Raw genomic sequence first — 7,203 nt, 5'->3', positions numbered from 1 at the left:
GGGCTCTCTGCAGGAAGGGAAGTCACTTCTTTGGACAAGAGTTAACAGCAACTGCCTGGAGACAACGGTTCGTTACAGGAAGAAGAATCTGTTGGAGAGATTTGAGTAGACACAGCATATCTCTTCCCAGAGAGTGATCCGGCAGCTTCTGGAGACGACAGCTCGCTACAATTAAGAATGTTTTTAAAAATCTATTTAAAAAGTGAAGGAAGATAGCCTGCCAGTAACAGAGTTCAAACTACATAACAAAGTGATAATCATCAAAACAATCTGGTACTGGCTAAGTAGAGTGATGGATCAGTGGAATAAAGAAAGTACACAATATGTAGTAGTAAATGGCCATAGTAATCTAGTGTTTGATAAATTTGAAGATCAAAGCTTTGGAGGCAAGAACTTAACATTTTACAAAAAATGATTGGGAAAACTGAAAAACTAACTTGGCAGGGTCTAGGAATAGACCAACATCTCACATTATATAACAAAATAAAGTTAAAATTAGTGCATGATTTAGACATAAAGGGTGAATAAATTAGGGGAGCATGAAAAAATATCTATCATATCTATTAAAAAGGGTTTATGACCAAACAAGAAATAGAATCATGAAGAAGCAGATAATTTTAATGACATACAATTAAAAACTTTTGCACAAATAAAACCAATTTAGTAAAAATTGGAAGGAAAATGGGAAACTGGGACAGGGAAGTGGGAACCTTATCAATAGTCACATAAAAATGACTGGAGAAATGCAGATTAAAAGAACTATGAGCTACCACCTCATATCTATCAGATTGTCTAGAATGACAGAAAGGAAAAATGATAAATGCTAGAAGTGATATGAAGAGCTACGCACATTAATTTATTATTTATCAAAACATTCTGGAGAACAATTTAGAACTATGCCCAAAGTGCTATAAAACTGTATATACCTTTTGACGCAGCAATACCACTTCTAGTCTGTATCCCAAAAAGATCAAAATAAGGTTGAGGGGCAAGATGGGGGGAAGAAGAACCTATTTGTAAGAAAATATTTATAGTGATTCTTTTTGTGGTGGCAAAGAATTGGAAATTGAGGGAATACCCATTATTTGGGAAATGGCTGAACAAGTTGTAGTATATAATTGAAATAGAATACTATTGTGCTATAAAACATGATGAACAGGATGGATTCAGAAAAACTTAGGAAGGACTTATATGAATTAATACAAAGTGAAGTGAGCGCAACCAGAACATTGTACAAAGTAACAACAATATTGTTAAAATTTAGTTACTCAAATCAGTGCAATGGTCCCAAGATAATTCCAGAGAGTATGTAATGAAAAATATTACCCACCTTTAGAGAAAGTACAGATGAACTCTAAGTACGGATTAAAGCATATTCTTTTCACTTTATTTTTCATATATTTTTGTATTTGTATGTGTGTTTTTACAACATGGCTAATATGGAAATAGATTTTGCATGATTTCATATGTAAATTTAATATCTTATTGCTTGTTTTCTTAATGGGTTGGGAAGGGGCAGGAGAGAATTCAGAACTCAAATTTTCAAAAGAGGAATGTTTAAAAATGCTAATGTAATTGGGAAATAGTTAATGAAGACATAATTTTAAAAAGCATGGAAGGGTTTAGAACTCTATTGGTAAAGGAAACACGCACTTTAATTTATGAGATGACTTCATCAAATAAGATCTTCAAATTTCTGCAATGAATTGAAGTTTACTACTAATAGCTAGCATTTATATAGAACTTTAACATTTGTCAACTACCTTAATTTGTTATCTCAATCCCTGATCTAGTCCAACCTTCTCTTTTCACATAGGATAAAATCAAAATTATTTCTACTCACCAGCTATGTAACCATATGTCACTGCCCTCAACTGTATTTAGCCAGCAAGTGCTATTGATATCCACTCACCTAATCTCATTCAGAGCTAATCATCTGGATCTTGGGGGCTCTCAAATTCACTTTTCTCCATGCTACATGACTGACTTGTTAGACTTTTGATTTGGTGGGTCCTTCTAGAATGTCCTTTTTAAATAAACACCCAAGCCAATAACGTCTTCACTCCTCTTTGGGCTCCACTCCTAGCTCTCTGGATTTTTTCTGCCATACCCCTAAAAAACCTTGCTTTTTAGCTCCCTTTTATATGCTGTCTTCCTCTATTAGAATGTAAGCTCCTTGAGGGTAGATGTCTTTTTTTTTTCCTCATATTTGTATTCCTAGCATTTAGCACAGTGCCTGGCACAGAGCAAGCACTTAATGAATGCTCATTGACTTGATCTTATTGTTTTGCACATATCCCATGGGTGGAAATGTTGAGTAAGTACCATGCCCTCTGTAGTTCTCAGAAAATAAGTAACCTGCTATGCTCAACTGAGACCTTCCTCACAGGACAATGTCAATGATGGAGGGAAGAAGGAGCCTTGTCTTTAATACCTTTATTCTCCCAGTGATGCCTTTTTGCTACAGATCTTCATATCTCCCAAGAAATAACATTACAGGTGATCCAAAAACCAACAGAGAAATATGCCTGGTTTAATTAGAAACAGACAAATGATTTGCCTGCAAGAACTTAACTATCAAAAAAGGCACATGATTGAAAAAAAGATGTAGGCAGCCATAGTGAGAGTGTGACACAAGAGACAGACACCCCTAGTGCTGCACTGTTACCCACAAAATAATGTTTTCACACATTGGCAATTCCTGTCTCCTGTCATCCTTTTTTTTTTTTTTTTCATTGAGCACTAGTCATGTTACTCTAACTTAATGGAATGGGCACAGAAACAGACAAAAGTATTCAGATACTGCATACAGTTGTTTTTACTTTTAGCATAACATCAGTACAATCAGCCGACTGACATTTATATAGCACCTATTACATGCGAGGCATTGGGGATGGCTTCTTGCAGAAGGGGGTATTTTAAGCTGTGACTCAGAGCAAGCAAGAGAATCCAGGAGGGGAAGGTGAATAGGCAGAGCACCCAGGCAAGGGGGACAGACCAGCAAAATGCTCGGAGTTAGGAGATGTCATGTCATGCTGGAGAGTCAGTGTCAGTGCTGAGTCAATGTTGGCTGGATTGCAGGGTCCGGAGAGGGGGTAATAGGGAAATTTGAAAGGGAGGAAGGAAGGGAAGAAGGATTTCAGGATCTGAAGAAGGGAGTAACAGGAAAATTTGAAAGGGAGGAAGAGTTTTAAAAGCTAAATAAAGCATCAAATGATTTTGGAGATAATAGGAAACCACTGAAAAGCCATTTGACTTCTAAAGAAAGTAGAAATGGGTAGATGTGGAGAACCTTGAAGCAGGGAGACCAACCAGCAGGCTATGGCACTACTTTGAGTATAAGGATCACCTTAGGATCTGCACCAGGGTGATAGCAGTGTCAAAAGAGAGAAAAAGGTATAGAGGAAAGATGTTAGGAACACAACATGACAAGAAAACATCTCTCAAGAAGGGAGGCCCACCAAGCTGGAAGCCCCCCAATTTGTTTAATCTCCAAGGCTGTGGACCCTGCAAAGCAGGAATGAGTGCCCACTTAATTTCTATTCATATATCAAACAGAAGCAGTTATTATGGGAGCCAGAGAAACTGAACCTGGGCTCTCAGCCTGGAGCATGGAACTCAGGGTTTGGAATGAACTTGTCCTGTTCTCTGCTGGCCGTCAGTGATCTCTTGCCTTGGACAGACCCTTGAAGAATGGGAGGTAATGGCCTCAGCAGCCAGCCTCCACAAGCAGCTGGTGCACTAGCATCCTTCTCCTTGATGTGAAATGGGGCACATTTGCTGCAACTGCATCACACCACTTTCAGTCATCGTCTTTTTTCTTGCCCCCAATTAAAAGCCTCACCTTTCTCCCTACTTCCTTACCAATTGTGAGAGAAAAGCAGCTACAGAGTGAGTATTTTACACATCAAAATAGGTACTAATTTTAGTATTGTAGTAATAAATACCATACTAGCATTTAATGTTAGCCAATGGCTTCTGAAGTAGTTACTAGTTCTATTGTTGCACGATTCTGTGATGGATCCTATTAATGCTTCCCGGAGGTCCCCCAGACAGGAGCTCATTGTTATCTTCCCATAAAGGTCTGGCACAGCATGAGTTGGGTCCTGAGATCTGTAAGGTACTTGCAAACATTCATTGCTGGAATTCCATGTTTGATCATCGGTGCCAGAATGATTTTCATTTATATTTGAGGGGAAAAGTCAAGTGTCACAAGAGGGCAGTATAAGACTTCTAGGTGCTTGTCCCAAATCAAATATGCTGTGTGACCTCATGAAAACACATAACTTCTCTGTGCTTCAGTTTTCCTTATGTTTAAGACAGTTGCTTTGCATGATAATGGCTACCACTTGTTTTAGGAAACTCTATTAATACAGAATGGGAAGCAAGCATGTGCATTTAAATAAGAACCTCTTCATAGTTGAGCTTAATTTTGTGGATGGACCGAGGGAAGGAGGGAAGAAGAGAAAGGGAAGGAAGAAAGAAAAAGAAGAAAAGAAAGAAGGAGGGAAGAGAGGAAGGAAAGAAGGAAAGAAGGAAAGAAGGAAGGAAGGAAGGAAAGAAGGAAGGAAAAGGAAGGAAGAGAGGAAGGAAGGGAGGGAGGGAGGAAGAAAGGAAGGGAGGAAGGAAGGAAGGGAGGGAGGGAGGGAGGAAGGAAGGAAGGGAGGAAGGAAGAAAGGAAGGAAGGAAGGAAGGGAGGGAGGGAGGGAAGGGAGGAAGAATTTGTCATGATTCTCCCACACCACTCAACATTGGTGCAGAGGCTTTTGTTCTCAAAGGAGCTAAAGAATTCTTACCCTCATCAGTACCATCCTACTGATTTTCAGTTCTAAGACACATAGCTGGGACAGAAATCCTGGCCTTCACCCCAAGGACCTTCTACATGCCTCAGCATTCCAGAACCTTTACACACATCTCTGCCAAGGAAAACTCTTGCCCTGCCTTCGCAGAATACATCAATAGGAAAACTCTCATGGAAAAGTTTCTAGCCAAAAACAAAAAGAACAACTATCTTTCCTCAAAAACATCATGTCATCCTAAAACTTTATAATTACCTATCCATTAAGTGGCAAATATGAATGCTAGAGAAGAGAAGGGGAAAAGAGTTGATTGGGTTTTTTGTTTGTTTGTTTGTTTGTTTATTTTGTTTTTGTTTTTGTTTTGTTTTGTTTTGTTTTGTTTTGATCTAAAACAATTAGCAAATGACCTTCAGGTCAGCTTTCTGGAATCTCCAGATTGAGTTCCCTTCCTGCCACCCTCTGTTTTCTGTTTCTCTCCAGGAACATTCCTTCCCTACCTGCTATGCCATGTTCCGTGCTTTTAATTGACCCCTGTGTAAAAAGCCAGACCTAGAGGTTTTCCAGTCCCTGACAGGTCCCTCTTTGGACAGCCGATGTTCTCACCAGCAAGTTGAGTGATAAGATCCTCTGTGAAAAGGCCAGGGACCCATCTGTATTGAGCCTAGAGGAAGCTGAGAGAGGAAACCATCTAGATTCAGAACCCAGCATAAAAACAAGATTCAAGTTTTCACTTCAGATTAGAACCACGTGGCTTCCTCTCAAATCTCACTTGTCTAATAATGAACCAACCTGAAATAGCCTATTTGTCTAATATTTGGAAGCATAACTGGAGGGACCATGAACTTCTTAGCATGGGCAATGCTCGTCTACCCATTTTGATCAATCAATTAAATAAACATTAACAAGTCCATCTATGTGTCAGATACTATGCTAAGCACCAGATAGTCCATTCTAATGAGGGAGACAAGAAGTGAGCAGATATCCTCAAAACTGGCCATGTATAGGATATACAGGAAATAATGAACAGAAGGAAGGCCTCAGAACTAAGGGATATTGGAAAAGGTTTCTAATAGAAGATGGGATTTTAATTAGAATTTAAAGGAAGGGGGCAGCTGGGTGGCGCAGTGGATAGAGCACCAGCCCTGAAATCAGGAGGACCCGAGTTCAAATCTGGTCTCAGACACTTAACACTTCCTAGCTGTGTAACCCTGGGCAAGTCACTTAACCTCAGCCTCAAAAAAAAAAAAAAAGAACTTAAAGGATGACAGGGAAGCCAACAGGCAGAGATGGGGAGAGCGTTCTAGGTGTAGAGGACAACCAGGGGAAACGCCCTAAGTGAAGAGATGAATGTCTTATTTATAAAACAACTAAACAGAAGATCAAAGAGCACATAGAAAGGTAAATGCTATATAACTATATTTGTTTCATTTCAATGATGTCAAAGTTTTTGTGACCCCCATCTGGGGTTTTCTTACCAAAGACAATGGAGTAGTTTGCCATTTCCTCCTCCAGCTCATTTTATGGATGAGGAAACTGAGGCAAACCAAGTTAAGTGGCTTGCCCAGAGTCATACAGCTATCTGAGGCCAGATTTAAACTCAGAAAAATGAATCTTCCTGACTCCAGACCCAAAACATCACTCACTGAACCATGTAGCTGCCCTGAATAAAATGGACTATTCATTAAATGGAAATGGTAGCAGAATGGCTTAGAATCTAAAATCTAACAATATGTTGTTTACAAGAAACACACTTGAAACAGAGACATAAAATAAGGGGCTGGAGCAGAATCTTTTATGCTGTAACTAAGTTAAGAAAAAAAAAGACAGGAATAACAATCATGATCTCAGACTATATTTTGCTAAAAAGATTTCACAATGAAATAATATCAATACTAAACGTATGTGCTCCAAATACTATAGCATTCAAATTCTTAAAGGAAAAGTTAACTGAGTTTTTCAAAATAGTAAAACTATAGTTTTATAGTGGGGTGCCTCAATTTCCTCTCCCAGAACTAGATGAATCTAACCATAAAATAAACAAGGAAAAAGTTAAGAGATTAATACAATTTTAGAAAATTTAGATACAATAAGCTCTTGGAGAGAATTCAGTAGAAATAGAAAGGAATATACCCTTTTCTCAACTGTACATGGTACCTTCACAAAAATGTCCATGTGAAAGCATAAATTCCTCACCAATAAATGCAGAAGTATTAAATGCACCCTTTTCAGACCCTAATGCAAAAAAAAAATATTCAATGAAAGGCCATGGAAGCATAAATTAAAAATTATTTGGAAGATAAGTAATCTAATCCTAAAGAATTAGTGGGTCAAAGAACAAACCAAAGAAGAATCAATGATTTCATGAAAAAGAATGACAACGATGATTTAATATACCAAAATTTGT

Source organism: Sminthopsis crassicaudata, chromosome 2 (genome assembly GCF_048593235.1).
Source record: "Sminthopsis crassicaudata isolate SCR6 chromosome 2, ASM4859323v1, whole genome shotgun sequence".
NCBI classification, from domain to species: domain Eukaryota; kingdom Metazoa; phylum Chordata; class Mammalia; order Dasyuromorphia; family Dasyuridae; genus Sminthopsis; species Sminthopsis crassicaudata.
Note: the sequence above shows the minus strand (reverse complement) of the source record.